The 18471-nt window shown below is 47.5% G+C and overlaps 1 protein-coding gene across 2 annotated transcripts in view; it reads left to right on the top strand.

The window, feature by feature from the left end:
* The first annotated feature begins 290 nt into the window (after nt 1-290).
* CORO6 (coronin 6) overlaps nt 291-18471 on the top strand; it is a 186727-nt gene continuing 168546 nt past the window's right edge. Inside the window, exon 1 of one of the 2 annotated variants that reach the window (XM_088477773.1) lies at nt 291-569. The gene's annotated coding sequence lies outside the window, so the exon portion shown is untranslated. The remainder of the gene's footprint in view (nt 570-18471) is intronic. The other variant, XM_088477772.1, reaches the window with a different exon arrangement.

Here is an 18471-nt window from a genome sequence, read left to right as displayed (position 1 = left end):
GCACCTATCCTTGTGTATCAATGCCTGTTTCCCTATAGATTGTAAGCTTGCAAGCAGGGCCCTCTTACCTCTATGTCTGTCTGTTATTACCCTGTTTTGTTCTATCAATGTTTCCAATTGTAAAGCGCAACGGAATATGCTGCGCTATATAAGAAACTGTTAATAAATAAATAAATAAATAAATAAATTTGAAGGGACAATACAACCAGTCATAGAGGAAGAGGCACTACTCCTCCCTTTGTTGAACATTTCCCCTCCTCACCCCATCATTCTGTCTTTCAGCTGTTGGGTGTTGAGTTATTTTGCTTGAATGTTGATAGCAGCAGCTGTTACTGCAGCAGAAGTCTCCTGCAACACACACACCAGAGCCCCTTTCGTCAATATCTGACTGAGAGCAGGCAGCTCAGCACTGGACAGAGGGAGTGCATGCTAGCTGTGCACACAGACTCACCCAGGCAAGAGGAGCAGATACCCCGCAGACACCTCTTGGCCAGGATATAGAGAAAGGACATATAAATCACTGGTGCCCTAACATCTATCAGGAGCTGTCATCCACCTCACTGATCAAGGTAGGACAGTTGTCATTTACTACCAGTAAGCAGTACCAAGCTGTAGCTTTACTACGGTGTCATGTTATTGGACAGGACTGCAGAAATGTATTAATGTATTACTGGTTCTTAGTATTGGGAGGCTGTGTTGTGAGAGTGTCACAAACATCACCAATTCATCTATTATTTTCTTCAGTCGTTATTTTTTTCTATTTAGTGTTAGAATTCTTCCTCTTTTTCTCACTTCTCCATGCCTCACTGATCACAGGACCTGTAAGGGAATGCTCTGTTATTGCTATATTTGGAAAGTGACCTCTCTTCTCTGCAGCAAGCAGCCGGTCTCCTTCTTTAGCTGCTGCAACATTCTCTACTACAAAACGTCATTTTATTTCACTTATGCTGCCATAGGCACAACTGCCTGAAGGTCTGTGTCATTTATTTTATCATACAAGTGTAGATTTTTGCTCTGTAAAGTTTGTGCCCCCAGTCCTATACTTTTGTTTCTTTGATACTTAACTTATGACATTGATATAAGTATTATGCTTTACAAAATAAGATGTATGATTTATTAACATATACAATAGGCTGCTCATGTGGGGTGTACAGTATGTCACTATATTAAAGCAGCCATCTTGTCCTATCAATGACACGCACATTCCAATGAGTGCTGACTGTCAATATGAGTAATTTCCTTTCCTGCCATGCACAATGCTAACAGGATTTTGATTTGATATGTACAGTCCTGCTGCATAAAGGAAATTCATCCTTAATGTTTGCATCTGTAAAACAATCACCGTCAGTGGTCAGACTGCAGGAAATAGGACATAGTAAAAAATAGTGACCATAAAGGATGTTGGTGTTTCAGGAAAGTGCAGGTTAAAGCAGACATGATAAACATATTTTCAGGGGCCACACCTGGCTCTTTGTTTTGCCACTTATCACCTATGTGGTGCATTAGATCATTTTAAGATGTCACATAAAGTGGTCGTTCACCTATGCCTGGATAGTCACATAAAGTGGTCGTTCACCTATGCCTGGATAGTCACACTGGTAAGAAATTTGAATATATCAACAGACCCAGGACTAACTTGCTATAAAACTGGCCAAAGGGAGGCCATATTGTTGTGGTCCACTGGATTTACTACATACATCTAGACCAGGGGTGGCGGACCTTTTTTCTGCCGAGGGCCATTTTGATAATTATATAACATTATTCGCGAGCCTGATGCAGGCCACGCCCTCTCCGCGTGATGCCACACGGCGTGGGGCCACAATCGCCAGTGGTTACAGCAATGCCCGGAGCATCCTAAGGAAGCTCCGGGGAGCTGTAAGTGCAGCGGTGTGACTGTCTGAAGCGTCCAGGCAGCACTGCTGCATAGATTCTGGCTGCAGGGTGCCATTCTAGGCACCCTGCTAGCCAGATTAGGCTAGCAGAAAAAAGCTCAGAGGGCCAGACCAAATGTTTCCAAGGGCCTTATACAGCCCCCGAGCCTGAGGTTTACCATCCCTGCTCTAGACTGTAAGCTCTTCACCGTTTGTGTGGTGTGTTCTGAGTGTAAACTGCATTACATATAGGGGTCTATTTACTAAGCAGTGTTAGAAGACAGAGTGAAAAGTGATAAGTGCCAGCCAATCAGCTCCCAACTGTCATTTTTCAAACACAGCCTGTGAGATGACAGTTGGGAGCTGATTGGCTGGCGCCTTATCACTTTTCACTCTGTCTCCTAACACTGCTTAGTAAATAAACCCCTTAGAATATTTAGTTCCTACAAAAATTGATCCCTGTTCCTGTACTTCATATATAAGTATGTAGCACGGCTTGTATACATTTTTTACATTCGCTTTGTATGCCGCCTACCAGGGGCCATCCTGCTGTTTGGGCTGTGCTCCAAGTGACAACATCATTTTCCAATTTGATCACGTGAGGGACTAGATAAGGTGACATTTTATTATGTCCTTCAATTTTTTCAGTTATAATTTGCATTTACAGTAGAAGTTGGATTATTATAAAGGATTTCTATATCCCGGTATGTATGCCATGTTGATAAGCATGACAGTCATCCAGTGCTGTCATATAAAAACACTTTGTAACTGCCAGTACAGTCATGAAATGTGTCTATGTCCTGATTCACAATCATTACTCATTAGAATCTATTCTACCTCTTAGACAGTCGCCCCAAAAATGCTATTACTATCATAAGCATGTAATTAGGTAAGGGAATAGAACCTTTCGGTTCCAATGACCCCATACCCACTTTCGATTGGGAGAATTTGCAGCATGTCGTTGTCCTCTATTTACTTCTGTTCACCGCAAAGAAAGGCATTTGGGCCAGTGGAGTGATCTCCATCAATACCTAGATTTGAGATTTGTTTAAAAATTGAAATTAATTTTTGTAGTTCTGTAAACTGTGTCTCATTATTCAGAAGAATAGGAACATTTTACTTGACCATTTGTTGCAAAGCAGTACTGACATAAATAACATTTCTGTATACATGCCTGCCACCTGTGCTGCTGTTCCCTCTGATTCTAGCACAGAGCCATTAGTTGTGTGGCACTCGGGTAAGTATCATGCCGTTTACTTCCAGGTGTCATAATATTATGGTGTGAATTTACTAATTGATGCAGAGCAATGGCAGGACACCATATAATGCACTTTGCATGTAATTTTAGACTTAGTTAATAGACCATGGAGAATGTATGTCCCGTCGACATGCCGAATGCTACTTGTTTGTGCATCTGACAGGCATGTGAAGACATTGTGTGTGCAGTATCACCTCAGAATGGGAGATCTGGCAATTAGCAGGGCAAGGAGAAAGCCTGGCACTCAGATCAGTAATCAGGAAATCAGCGGACTGAGGGCCTGATTCAGCAAGGATCGCAACTGCGATTAGGGATGAAATCGGACGATTGTTGTATGCATTGCAGTGCGTGAACACTCCACTGCGATCGGAACTGCGATCGCAATGACTACGCAGTCACATCGAAGACTGATTGACGCAGGTGTGCCAGTGCGTTTGAACGCCGTTGCATGGACGTGCATAAATTATCCACTGCGATGCCGTGAGGTTAGCAATTCCTGAGTAAGGTCAGGCCTTGCGCAAGTGTGCGTGAGGCTGCGATTCTACTCGATGTTACCGATGGTTTTGCAGTCTTGCTAAGTATTACGGCTGTCTGTAAGGTAAGGTGGGCGTCCTTATGTTGTGCTGCGATGGCATAGCAATTGCAGAGGATAAGCATATCTTCGCAGTGAGACTGCGTGTGTAATCGCTATTGCAATCACATTTGCGATCTGTACTGAATCAGGCCCTGAGTGTCCTCTATATTATATTATATTATATTGTATTGTAATACTTTATATAGTGTCTACAATCAGATAATCAATCAAATCTGTATTCTATCTTATTATCCAGGTAAATCACAGTTGGTAAGCTATGCACAACAGTTGATTAGAAAGTTATAAAAATTTATACCTAATACAACAACATCCATGGTTTAGAATTCTTGTAAAAAAGCCATTACTGTCCAAAAAGTGTAGTTAACCATCATTTGCCTCCACACCATGCAGTGCAATTACTGACATAATTGCAGACGATGCCACCTGTCAGTGGACGATGCACAGTGGACGGCTGCTGGAAGATAATGTTCCAGCAACCGCCAATAGTCACTGGGGAAATGAAAGTCGCAATGTTGCGAACATTGATAGTCCTATATATCAATGACCGATATACTAAAAATCAACGTTATGTGTTTTGATTTTTTTTTAAAATAAAATCATGTAAGAAGTTTTAAATAGTTGACTCAATTCAATCATAAAAACACAACAATTTCTGAGCGGTTTTTGGGGAAAAACATTGCCAGTTAAGTGGTTAAAGTGCATGCCACAAATTCAGTGATATACTTAGATTAAAAAGTACCCTGGTGTATCATACAGGAGATGTGTCAGGAGAGTGGGGCAATCACTTGCAGTGGCAAATGCAGGATTTTGAAAGGGGGGTTTCCAAATCCTTGGTTACCGAACCAATGAAAAGACATCTAGCCACAAATAAATAGATAGACAGACAGACAGATAGAAACAGCTTACAGAGGATTTAGGACCACTACAGTAAAATATACCACTCAGCCGGGGTACAAATACACACACAGACACACCCTATCACTAAAAACATGAATGCAGCAGGCAAATAAATACAGCCAGCATGATTTATTAAATACCCCCCTCCCCCCGAGTAGTGGTGCCCCCAGTAGTAGTCCCCCTTATGCAGTGCCCCAATAGTATTCTCCCTTTGCAGTGCCCCCAGTAGTCGTCCCCCTTATGTAGTGCCCCCAGTAGTAGTCTCCCCTTTGCAGTGCCCCTTATATAGTACCCCCAGTAGTAGTGCCCCTTATATAGTCCCCCCAGTAGTGCCCCTTATATAGTGTCCCAAGTAGTAGTCCCCCTATTCAGTGCTCCCAGAACGGGCCATCCCCCTATTCAGTAGTAGTACTTATGTAGTGCCCCCAGTAATAGTCCCCCCCCAGTTGTGCCACTTATATAGTGCCCCCAGTAGTGCCCCTTAAATAGTCCTCCCGTAGTGCCCCTTATATAGTAGTCCCAAATAGTAGTCCCCCTATTCAGTGCCCCCAGAACGGGCCATCCCCCTATTCAGTACCCCCAGTAGTGCCCCCCCATATATAGTGCCACCAGTATCGGCCACCCCATCTATATAGTGCCCCCAGTAGTGGCACCCCCCTATACAGTGCCCCCAGTAGCACGCCCCCATGCAGTGCCAGTGCCCGTGCCCTTACACTAATGCACACACAAAAAAACACAACTTATCTGAATCCCCGCGACCGCCGCTGTCTGCTCCTCCCGGTCTGCTCTGCACTATGGGTGCACTACCCAGTGTACTACGAGTGTACTACCCAGTGCTGGCAGTGGTGTGTTTGTTAGTGTGTAGTGCGGACCGCACTCACTGCGGTGATCGGCGGGCAGGGGGGGTTTCTGGGTACTATTGATTCCTAATAGTCGCTATTTAGCGCTGCAAGTCGCTTAAGAAAGAATTGCTTTCCAGTCCAATCGTGTGGTTCCCAAGCACAAAAAGTTATTTATGTAAACAGGGAAAGCATTAATAATTTGAATAAAAAGCAATGAAAATAGTACGGCCGATACATACGCTTTGCGCTACTGGTCCTAGTATGCAGTATTTCAATCCTGAACCCTGCGGTCACCGTCACCCAAACAAGTGGAGATATGACTGAACACTGAGACCAGCTCACAGCATATATTCAGTATACGTTACAGAGAGAACAAAGGGACAAGTTGGCAGGTTTCCATTGGTTCTTGCATCTGGTCACTTTGGTCATTGGTTAGTTCATACAGTGTTATCAGGGGTATGTCTTACTTCTCCAACAGTTGCTTTGTATAGTTTCCCGCCGAAGAACTGATTAAACTGGCTACCGACACTCCATACAAAATGTTAACATGCTAACCAATAACTCCCTATAGTTAGCATCATGCGTCCGCAAGTTACGATCTCCTTGCCAATAGAACCGGGGATCTGCAAATGAACAGGGATTTAATATAATGCCAAACATGACATGACTACTGTGTTCTAAACCTTAGATCTTATTTAAGTACATATTACATCATAATTACTTGTTAAAAAGACCTTTAGTAACTCTCTTTATTAACTTATTGTAAATAGGAACCATTATATACATATGCATTCGCATATGTGCGTCTGTGCATTGATGTAGGAAATGTTCGTATGTATGTATGTGAGGACGCACGTGCACGTAGGCGTCTATGTGTACGCATGTGGATACACATACGAGCGTCTATGTGTAAGCATATAAGTCTGTGTGTGCGTTATGTGAATCAGTGTATGTGTGTGGTGGGTTTGCAGTTGTGCGCATTGGATTGCGCCGACGTAAAGTAGCGTCTGATTTACTCAGTCAACAGACGACTAGATCGTCAGATAATAATTGCAAACGATCCCATCCAATTATTTGACTTCGACAGTCCCTCTCCTATACCCCGCCCCCGTGCGTGCATGAGGGGCTGTGATTATTCAAGGAATAGGTAGGGGGGTGAGATTCATGGCTGTAGATAACCTGTTTTTTTGGGAACAAGTTATGGGCCTGATTCAGAGCCAGACGCTCTGAACGAGCACCCGCTCTGAATCAGGGCGTTTTTTTTTTTTTTTGGAGCGTCCTCCTGGACGCTCGCATAGCTGTGGGTTACCACCCACAGCTTATGCGAGCGTCCATGATGATCTTGACCATCGCGACCATCGGGCTTGCGACGAGACCCTGCGGTAGGGTCTCGGTGATCGCAAGCCCTGGAGTGATTTTGGCTCTATCAGAACCAAAATCACTCCCACTGATATCACTGGTGATGTCAGTGGGGCCGGACCCAGACCGTAGGCGTTCCCATGGGAAAGCCTCCGTCTGGCAGCCACGCCCCCGGCACGCTTGCGAGTGGGTCTGAATCAGGCCCTCTGGACTAATGCAAGGGAGGTTGCGGAAGGTGTGTGAAATATACGATATATTTAAAGCGGATGCAGACTTCTGTAATGTATTTTAGGAATAAGCTAACAAATACAGTAATATTAACAGGAGTTCAGTGTTTCAGTGATTCCACATATCCTGTCAGAGTGAGAGTAGGACCAATCCTATGCCTGCTCTCCAAAACGCTTTAGGGTTTTCGCATTTAAGAGATATTCACGAACAGCGTTTGAGGGCAAAGGTTCCAGGCATATTGGGATATAGGGCCTGATTCAGAGCTGAACGCTCTGACCAGAGCGCTCGCTCAGAATCAGGGCCCTCCTACCTGTTTTTGGAGCGGCTTCATGGACGCTCGTATAGCTGTGGGTTACCACCCACAGCTATAGTGAGCGTCCATGTTGATGGTCGCAATGGTCAAAGACCATCGCGACCATCGGGCTTGCGACGAGACCCTGCGGTAGGGTCTCGCTTCCGCAAGCCCAGGAGTGATTTTGGCTCTATCAGAGCCAAAATCACTCCCACTGACATCATTACTGATGTCAGTGGGGCCGGACTCAGACGGTAGGCGTTCCCATGGCAGCCACGCCCCCGGCACGCCCACCAAAGGGGGCGTGCTGTCACTCACTATCGACAGCACGCCCCCTTTGGTGCGAGAACCCGAGCTACGTATTTCTCGTCGCTCGCCGGCTCTCGCGCATGCGCACGACGGAGCTCCCTCCGTCGTGTGCATGCGCATTCGCCAAACATCGACCGGCTTGCGAGCGAACTTCCCTCACGAGCGGGTCTGAATGACCCCCATAGACAACAATTCACTTTGAGAGTTTGCAGTGAAGGCACTATATAAAGAATGGACCAGTGGAGAAGTTGCCCATAGAAACCAATCAGCTTCTACCTATCATTTTATAGAATGCACTTGATAAATTCTCAGACTAAAGTGACGGTGGCAAAGCTGTTTTCCGGCTTAGCAGGGTGCTAACAGCCTTGCGGCCGGCACTTAGGTCGGAGAATGCTGGTTCTCGCGTCTAAACACCCAACTTAAGTTATTGTAGTCAGACTAAACGGAGAGGTGAATTGAATATATCCGGGACCAACTTTCCGGCGCTATTCACCTCGCGCCAAATTGAATCGCCCCCATCGAGTTTATTGCCTGGTGATCACTAGACATAACCCACTGCACTACAGAAACATCACGAAATCCAGGGATGTGGAGAACTCTCCCCAACCTGGCATCCATAAAATCAGGGGACCCTTAGTACATATTGGGTCTCATTCAGACCCAGTCGCAAGCGCTGAGCGCTCGCAACCGGGTCGATGTTAAGGCCCTGCGCACGCGCAGCGGCCGCACTGCGCGTGCGCAAGCCCTTGAGCGAGAGAGAAATTCTCTTGCTCCGGAGCTCACTACAAAAGGGGCGGCTGTCGATGTTGATCGACAGCTCGCCCCGTTTTGTAGGCGGGGCTGGGGAGTGGCTACACAAACTGAGGCATTCCTTAAGGAACGCTTGCCGTTTTGTGGGCGGCCGCACTGACATCAGCAGTGATGTCAGAGGGGAGCTTCCTGCTCGATCAGAGCAGGAAGTTCCGAGGGCTTGTGGTTGTCGAGACCCAACCTTAGGGTCTCGTTGAAAACCCTGAATGTCGCGATGGTCTTGACCATCGCGACCATCACCATGGTCGGTCGCTAAAGCTGTGTGTGGTAACCCACAGCTTAGCTAGCGACCAGGAGGCCGCACTTGAAAACTGAAGCGGCCGCCCTCATTCAGAGCGAGCGCTCGCTTCTTGCGAGCGCCTCTGAATGAGGGCCTTTGTCTGCTGATCACCTATGCTACTCTGCGATATGGAAAATGTAAATGACATAATGACTCCGGCAACTTTGTGGGCACCCATATTCGAAAGAGGGGGGTCTGTTCTTTCAAATTATGTGGACCACTAGAAGCTACTGTCTGGTGATCACCTGACAAATGCATTTTCATTTTACGTGCATATAATTTTTTATGTCAAAACCTATAAATAGAATGCAGCTTTTTACTATTTTGGAAAAGTTAATTATTGTCGAAATAAGAACCACAAAGTATTTCTCTGTGATATTTATGTTGGAATGTGAAAGGCCCCAACTTCAGAAAATGGCCACAGCATGAGAAAACCTTCAACAGCAAAGGTATTCAGTATGATTTACCCCGACAGCGGCAGCCCGACAGAGGAGGAAATCCCGATCGTCCTTAGGGTAAGTATAACTAACCTGATTCCCACCCCTAACTCTAACCCTCCCTTTGGGGTGCCTAACCCTAACCTCCCTCCAAGTGCCTAACCCTAATCCCCCCCCTGTGCCTAAAACTAACCCCCCATTCCCCGCAGCCTAAGTCCCATGGGGGGAGTGCCTAACCCTAACCCCCCCTTTCCCTAGCCTAAACCTAACCTTCCGGGGGGGTGCCTAACCCTAAGTCCCCCCCGGGAGCCCCCAACCTAACCCCCCTCCCCCCCCGCGCAGCTTTCCTCGCCCGGCTTCTCTTCGATCGATAAGCCGGGTGTCGGGCTCCCGGCGTAGGTCTAATGACAGGCGTCGGGATATTGACGCCTGACATTAGTGCCTTGCCGGGATTAGACAGTCGGGATTATGTCCGTCGGCTAAGGTTAAGTGCATCTACTTGTACACCTAGCACATTTCAGGGGCACTGCTGCTTTCTGGTTTTTTATTAACACCCTTGTAAAACCAGTCTGCATTTGCCTGTGGTGTAGCCAGCTACAGCTTTAGAGTCAGACCATTCATTTAAATGTTTGTTTTTCTCCATATATTCTGCGCAGTGTAACCAGATGTTATGGGGCATATTTATTGAACGTATATTGGGGGAAATCCCCCCCAAAACAGTAGCTATAAGGTGATCCCTGCAAAATCTAAGCATCCTTGGGATGTAACAAGGAGAGACCGCAACTGATATCTCCCACGGTCCCTCCATTTTCAACCAAAAAAGTAGTTCCCATAGGTTTCTAAGGGGGGTACTAAATGGTCAGATTTACCATGCTCCAAAATGTGAAGCTTGTCCCGGCATCTAACACCATTGTCATTGTCAGATGGTGTTAGTTAGCCTATAGTAGATTCCCCCCCTTCAGCCCCACGTGTGCAGGGTGACGGCTGTGCAGGTGCAATACGCGCAGCGGGTCTGGACCCAGAATCAGGAACGTGATAATGGTAGCTATCACTGGGGGCGATTCAATTCAATGCGAATTGAATAGCGCCCAGAGAAATATTGCCAGCACAGCCATATATATTTAAGACAGCAGCAGCATCAGCCACCAGTATTAAATCAACTACAGTATGGAGTAGTACGGTTCAAAGGAGGACATTCAGTGGAAAAAATGGAGTAATAAAAGATTAACTAGTCATTTTAAAACTCTTAAAATACATCTTTGGTAACCAGATGGCTATTTTATATTAACCTTCTTGCTTTGGTTCTGGCGGAGGTTTTTGCTTTAGTTTTGTATGGGCAAACTACTTGTGCAAACTATTGGCATCAAGGTTAAAAGCTCTAGTGTCCACATCCCTCTTTATTTTTGTATCGAACAATATCTGACTAAACCAAGCAGTATATTAGGAAAATAATGAAAAGGTTTGAAATAATGAAGGGCCATCAACGAGTCCCTGACCACGTTGGTCTTGTTGATGCATCCTTCCGCTCTCACCTTGTTATACGCCTGATCGGGATACCTATCCAACACTTAGGGCCTGATTCAGAGCCAGACGCTATTTGCGCTCGCTTGTCCAGAAAAAGGGGCTGGCTATTTAAATTAACCGTTCGCTCTTTGCGGTCTGTTCACGCCTCTATGTCTGAACGAGCGTACGAAACATGCGAACGGAATTTTGAAAGAAATGCCCCCTGGCCGCTCGCATCATACGTCATGTCCGCTATTTATTAGATTAATCGAGTACATCGGACGGCGTATGAACTGCTCGCTATTCTTGTGGTTGGTTTTTCCTACCACAATCATGCGAGCAGTTCTAACTATAAAACAACCAAGTGAAGTGGGCAATAACGCTGCTTTGTTAATTATGCACACCCTTAAAACGCCCGTTTTGGCACGCCTGCGTTCGGATCTCCACTCCCCGTTTTCAAGCACCTTCCCCTGTTACCACCCACAAATGCCTCATTCTGTCACTCAAAATAGCAGGCATTCGCTATTTAGCGAGCACACGATTTTCGGCCGCACTGACTGGTTCGCGCATGCGTATTAAAATCCGTACGCATGCGCAGTTGTGCGAACATCGGTCGGAACGAACGAGCGGCCGCTTACGAGCGGCTCTGAATCAGGCCCTTAATTCACATGTTCCTTTCCCAGAAAAGTCCAACTACAAGGTGCAAATGTATCTCATTATAGATAATGGGGCGCATCCTGATCTCTGCTCTTTTTGTTGTGAAGGCCGTCCAGTCCCACACAGAGCTGCGAGTGCCACTATAATTGCACAGTCTCCATGACTTTTGTATCATAAAAATAATCTTGATTGTCAAAACGAAATCTCATTTTTGCATGTTGATGGACTCGAGCCTAATCCGTGCTCTGCAAGGGCTGACCCTGATCTTTCCAACCCCTCCCACTGGCCTTGCAGATATTTGCACCTCTGCAGATGCCAACATTATGGCTCAAAAATATATTCACTTCCACATAAATTAGAAAAAGAAAAACAGCATTTCCACTGTTGGCAATAGGCCTGATTTAGAGTTGTACGCTAATGCTGCCGCAACTGCGATCTTCACAGCTGTGGATATGCGAAGATTTGCTAATACAACAGCGGCCGGAACTTGTACTGAGGCGCTCACCAGCTGTCCGCAACGGTGTACACATACGCAGCATCGGACGCAGATCATGCAAACATCGACTTCCTGAGTGAGCCTATGGTCACTCAGAATAGCCGCTGTAACTGAGATGCTGGAGCCATGTTTTCGGTGTACAGGACCACAGTTGGCACCTGGTATATACCCCAAAAACGCTTGCGACATGCCTGCATTTTTCTCCCTGCTATCTCCCACAAAACAGCCCCTTCCTGTCAATCACTTGCTAATAATAACTACTCTGGCCTAGCTTATGTACAAATCACCCGCCATGTCTGTGCATTGTGGAGGTGAAGTATGCGCAGTCGCTTGATGATCGTTTAACTGAGTGAACATGGGCATTACGTACATCCCTGACTCAGACCCAATGACAATTAGAGCTTGAACAGCTGTGACGTATATTATCTATGTCAGGCTCTGGCATGGATGAGGTATGTCCTAAAATAACTACTCTAATTAAAGATAGTAATATCTGTGGTGACTGGTGATGTCAGAGGCTTACAAAGAAGTATTTCTATACTTGTCGACTTTGAATTCCTCCTCCCTGGGAGAAGCCGGAAAGGAGATGCAGCTGACCACTGTGGGGGTTGGGGCTGGGCTCTCCCATCATCTGTCCCCGTCATGGCAAAATGCTGCAAACTGCTGGTCTGTGGGGAAGGAGTGACGCTAAAACGATTTGTGTGATTTTAGCCCTATTTCCTCCCTATAAACCCACGATTCCCGGTATTGTATCTCCATCCTGCCCACTTCACTAGGAAGTGAGTGGGAGATCCACCCACTATTCGGGGGGGTCAGTCCGAGAAATCGTGAGTCTCCCGTACTTCTGAGAGTAGATAATTATGGATAGATTTAAAATCTATATAACTTGTCACATAACTTGTGCATGACAGAATATATAATGTACATGTGATGCTAATGCATCCCCTGTATATAATATCTGTATTATCTGCGAGTTCTGATTACAGCTGTTTTCATTAGGAAAATTTGTTTATGAAAAGAAATATCTCACTCCTCACTGTAAACTCTTACAGATACTGAAAGTCATGTTGAAACCCTGTGAACTTTAGTAAAGCAGTCTACCTGCAACCTTTATATGATCATGGAATGCACATAAATTCTATCATAGTTATAATTTACAGTATGTGAGACATTATACCATATACATACATCCCAACTGTCCCAGTTTTAGTATTTAAGAAGCATTAGGCAAGCCCCGAGTTTCTGTGTTAATACCACTCTTTTGTGATATCACCACACCTGCTTTTGTGCATAATCATAGAGAAGTGTTTACTAAAACTAATTTATTGTCAATTGAATTACTAAGAATTATTTAATCTATTTCTTTTTGTACGTAATGTTACTGGTGCTGTTATCATCTTTCTGTCAGAGACGAGCAGAAAGTTGTTCAACATGCAAGCATGTGATTAACATACTTGCCTACTCTCCAGGAACGGCCTGGAGCTCCCGGCCCCCGTGAAGACTGGCCAAGACCTGCAACCCCCCCCCCCCTCCCCCCTCCCACTGCTATCCGTTCCCCTCTTGTATAAGTGGGCGGCCCGGGGAAGCAGATGACACGATCCACGCTGGTTCAGGGTGCATTGTGTCATCTACTCCCCCGGTAATCTTGTCATTGTGTAGCGGGGCCACGATTGCGCAGTCACGCTCTGCCCCACCCCCAAACTGGCATCATGCTCCCCACTGTGCCTACCTGGCTGCCTCCTCCTTGAGGAGGCTGACAGATTGTCGGCAAGTATGACATATTATGAGTAATGTATGTGTAATACTTGGCAAACGGTGGGATCAATGAAAAAATGTGCAACAAATTACAGGGAAGTTTTTTCTTTACGACACGATAAAAAAAATAGAAAATTCCAAAAAAGTAATTATAGGTAATAAAATGAATAAAAGCTCAAAAACAACATAAGACTTCCATTTCAAATTTATGCTCTCACCCTACAGTGCTGCCCTTTCCCTCTCTAAACAGTCATATTTCAAGAACCTCATGTCCTCTCAGTCCTCTAATCCACAGCGTCTCTTCACCACTTTCAACTCCCTCCTCCGCCCACCTCCTCCTCGTCTCCCATCCTTGCTCTCTGCCCTTGACTTTGCTACCTACTTTACATCTAAAATTGATTCCATACATCAGGACATCATATCCAGCCAGTCCCCCAGCTCACCACCTCCTCCTTTCCCGGATCACCCCCCCCATCCACTTTACCAAAGCTATCATGTTTCTCCCCTGTATCTGGAGAGGAAGTCATGGCCCTCATCAGGTCATCGTCCCCCTTCCACCTCCCCCATTGTTCCTATCCCCTCCCGTCACCTCCACTACCTCTCTCCTTCAGCCTGCTCCCATCTTGCCCACCTCCTTAACCTCTCCCTCTCATCAGGCACTGTCCCTTCTGCATTCAAGCATGCTCTTGTCTCCCCCATTCTTAAAAAAACCTACCCTTGATTCTAACATTCTCTCTAACTACCGACCCATCTCTCTCCTCCCTTTTGCCTCCAAACTCCTTGAGCGTATTGTCTACAACCGCCATACTGCTTATATTTCCTCTCACTCCCTCCTTGACCCCCTTTCAGTCTGGCTTCCATTCTCTCCACTCCACTGAAACTGCTCTCACGAAAGTCATCAACAACCTCCTTATTGCCAAATCCAAGGGCCACTACTCTCTGCTCATTCTCCTTGATCTCTCTGCTGCTTTTGACACTGTTGACCACTCTCTCCTGCTGCAAATCCTTCACTCCCTTGGTCTACGTGACACTACCCTCTCCTGGCTTTCCTCCTACCTCTCTGACCAATCCTTCTCTGTTTCCTCTCATAACTCCTCTCCCCCCCCCCACAGCCTCTTACAGTAGGTGTTCTCCAAGTTTCTGTTCTTGGACCTCTCCTATTCTTCCTCTACACGTCCTCTCTAGGTGAACTCATTAGCTCTTTTGACCTCCATTATCATCTCTATGCTGATGATACTCAAATCTACCTTTCCTCCCCTGATCTCTCCCCCTCTCTTCTGACTCGTATCTCCAGCTGTCTCTCTGCTATCTCTTCCTGGATGTCCCAGCGATTTCTTAAACTTAATATGTCTAAGACAGAGCTGATTGTCTTCCCACCCTCCCACATAACTTACTTCCCACGATTTATTTATCAATTGATGGCACAACTATCTCATCTAACCAAATAGTGTGCTGTCTTGCAGTTATCCTGGACTCATCCCTCTCCTTCAAACCACATATCCAGAACCTCTCGCAGTCATGTCGTTTCCATCTCAAAAATATTTCCAAGATCAGACCCTATCTCACCCAGGATGCAACTAAAACCCTCATACACTCTCTGGACATCTCCAGATTGGACTATGGAAACCTCCTATCTGGCCTCCCCAATTCCCATCTCTCTCCTCTCCAGTCTGTCATGAGTGCTGCTGCTCGGCTCATCTTCCTCTCCAAACTCTCTACACCTGCCTCCCCTCTCCTACAAGCCCTCCACTGGCTCCCCTTCCCTTTCAGGACCCAGTTTAAGGTTCTCACGCGCGCTTACAAAGCCCTCACCCAATCCTCTCCCATTTGCATCTCTGATCTCATATCCCTTCACTCTCCTGTCCGCCCTCTTCGTTCAATTAATGCACGCCGCTTTTCATGCCAACTGTTTACTTCCTCCCACTCCCGCCTCCAAGATTTTGCCTGCACTGCTCCCCACCTTTGGAACTCTCTCCCTCTCCCCATCAGACTCTCCACCTCTCTACAATCATTCAAACGGGCTCTCAAGACCCACTACTTCATCAAAGCCTTCCAGCTGTCATCCTAACTCGCTGCTACATGCTCCTTCCTCCCCGTCTACCCCATCTGTGTCACACCTGTTTGTCTGCCCCTCCCTTTTAGAATGTAAGCTCTTACGAGCAGGGCCCTGTGCTTCTCCCTACTTTACTTTCATCTACTTTTTACTCACCACTAGGACACCTAACACTTGCTTGCTTATGCTCAGCTGCTTATGTGGGTGTTATGGTTGCTAATGTAGCAATGTATATTATCCATATCCTTGTCCTGTATTGTATTGTATCGTTCTGTAAGTAACTGGTCACCTATTTGTTTATGTACTTTATAAAGCGCTGCGGAGCACTTGTGGTGCCATATAAATAAATGATAATAAGAAGACCTGAGATAGCAACAGTAAAGTGTAGATGTATGACTATGCACTGTATGATATACATTGCTGCCTTTTAAAATAGTTTTTCTACTTCAGGGTCCATAGGGTATCCACAGGATACCTTGGGGTATAGGTGTGACGTCAGTCGCTGGGCACCATAGAGTTAAGCTTTTCAGCCTCCCAGGATGCACTAGGGTCCCCCTCCTATACCCCGCCCCCGAGCCAAGGCACCTCAGTTTGGTGCCCGGCCGGCGTCGGGTGCACCTGTCGGAGTGGGGGGCTAGAAGAGCCCCTGAAGCTTTCTTCAGTGCAGCTGTGGCTGCACATCTGGATGTACAGCATGGACAGTCAGTCCTGACGTCCATGCTGTCTTCCCTACACCCCCGCCGGTACCAGAACGCCGGTACCGATCCGGGGATGCTGGTGAGCATCTGGGGTCACAGCTAGCGGTGACCCCAGATGTTCCGGACCATGGCCGGATCCAAGGGGGACAAAGGTAAGCAGCGGGGTCCCGCGGTGGGTCCCCGCTGGTCACATGGTCCTAAGTCCCCAGGCAGGGGGCTCCCTGGGGACTGGCTGCAGCGTGGAGCCAGGCGACCAACCTGCGCTTTCCACTACCCCCTGGGACAGCGGACAGCAGCAGAGCGGTAGCGCTGCGGCGTCCCAGGGGTTAAATGCATGCCAGGGAAGCGCGCCTTCCCTGTCTCACAGCCGGCGCCTCCCCCGCTGCACACAGCCCTCTCTGCATGCTGCCGACTGGTCCTGTGGCAGCGCTCCTCCCCCAGGCCAGCCTCCTCTCTGCTCCTCGGCGGCCATCTTCTCCAGAACGCATGGTGAACGCTGCTGGAAGCGCTGGACGGAAGCATCGTGGTCTGGGTCCCCCCGCATACCTCTCCTCCGCTGTGGCTCAGGTCTGTGTATGCAGCGCTGTGTCCTACCAGGCCCTGTGTCTGTGTAGTTGAGTGATCAGCGCTGTTAGTGCAGGAATTGTTATTTCTCTGCATTGTATGTGACTGTGCTAGCGCTGCCTGTAACTTTTCTTCTCTAAACTGTCAGCTTTATTACTGTCCCTGTTCTTCTGCTAAAGCCCTTGCGGTGCGGTGCTGCAGGGTGGTCTCTCGCCTATTTAATACTTAATTGGTGAGAGAGGTCACATACGTGGTGCCATCATGTCTGAAAGTGATTTTCCCCTCCGGCTACAGTGTACCACGTGCAAAGTACCGTTAGCAGAGGGGGAGGGTAGCGCGGAGGGCCTTTGCCGGCAGTGTTTGTCCATGGCGCGGCCTATTACGGTTACAGCACCGGTACAGGAGCCGCCCTGGGCTTGTTTCGCTCAGGCGTTAACAGCTTTAGTGGGCCAGTTAGCTCCGCAGCCCGCGTTTACTCCGATGGGTTTGTCCCAGCAGTCTGTGGTGTCGTCACCCATGCAGGGGTTCCCACGACAATTGGTGGTACCCCACAGTCTCCCTGTTTCCCCGCTCCCGGGTTCTCAGGAGCCAGCGTGGGTTAACTCCCTGACGAGTTCTGTACAGCACTTGTCGGATGTGTTGCAAGGGGAGTCTGTGATGCGGCCTCATAAAAGGCCGGTGGCGTCTCTGTCCGCTCCTTATGAGGATGACGAAGGGACGTCTGATGATGGGGAGATTCTGGATCCTTACGATCAGGAACCTCTCCATACTAAGGACGCTGATGCTAAGTCCAAAGTATATATTCCTGGACTTATTCGGGCGGTCCGCACAGCCTTGGTGATTGAGGACGAAGTTCCCCCAGCGGCTAAATCTAAGTATGCCTTTTTCAAAGATGTGAAGGGCGATGCCACAGTCTTTCCTCTTTCGGGTCAGTTGGTGGACCATTTAGAGGAGGCGTGGAAACAACCTGGCAAAAGATACCAGCCGCAGAGACGCCTGGCGGTGGCTTATCCGTTCGCGGATAATTATTTTGCTAAGTGGGAATCCCCTCCACAGGTGGATTCTCACGTGACCCGTCTTGTCCGTAGTGCCACATTGCCGATGCCATCCATGTCCTCCCTTAAGGATGCTACGGACCGCAAGGTAGAAATCTGCCTGAAGTCCGCTTATTCCCTTGCAGGGGGGGCAGCACGGCCGGCTATGGCCATTTGCTGGGTTGCCAGAGCGATGGAGCGCTGGGCGGATTCATGAGAGACTTCTTTTGAATCCGACTGTCCGGCCGAACAGGCGGAGTTGATTGGCAATCTCCGTGATTCGGCCACCTACATCAACGAGGCGGCTCTAGACATTAGTACTCTGGTGTCTAGAATTTCTTCAGCAGCGGTAGCTGCTCGTCGCACCTTGTGGCTGCGATCCTGGAAGGCGGACGCAGATTCCAAGAAAGGTCTGGAAGCGTTGCCGTTTACCGGAGAAGTTCTCTTCGGTCCGGATCTGGATAAGATTGTGGCCACGCTGGCGGCAGCCAAATCTGCTTGTCTCCCGTCGGCCGCTGCTCCTTCTGGTTCGG

The sequence above is a fragment of the Taudactylus pleione genome, unplaced genomic scaffold (assembly GCF_031769625.1).
Source record: "Taudactylus pleione unplaced genomic scaffold, aTauple2 ptg000203l, whole genome shotgun sequence".
NCBI lineage: Eukaryota > Metazoa > Chordata > Amphibia > Anura > Myobatrachidae > Taudactylus > Taudactylus pleione.
Note: the sequence above shows the minus strand (reverse complement) of the source record. Positions and strands in the feature narration are given on the sequence as shown.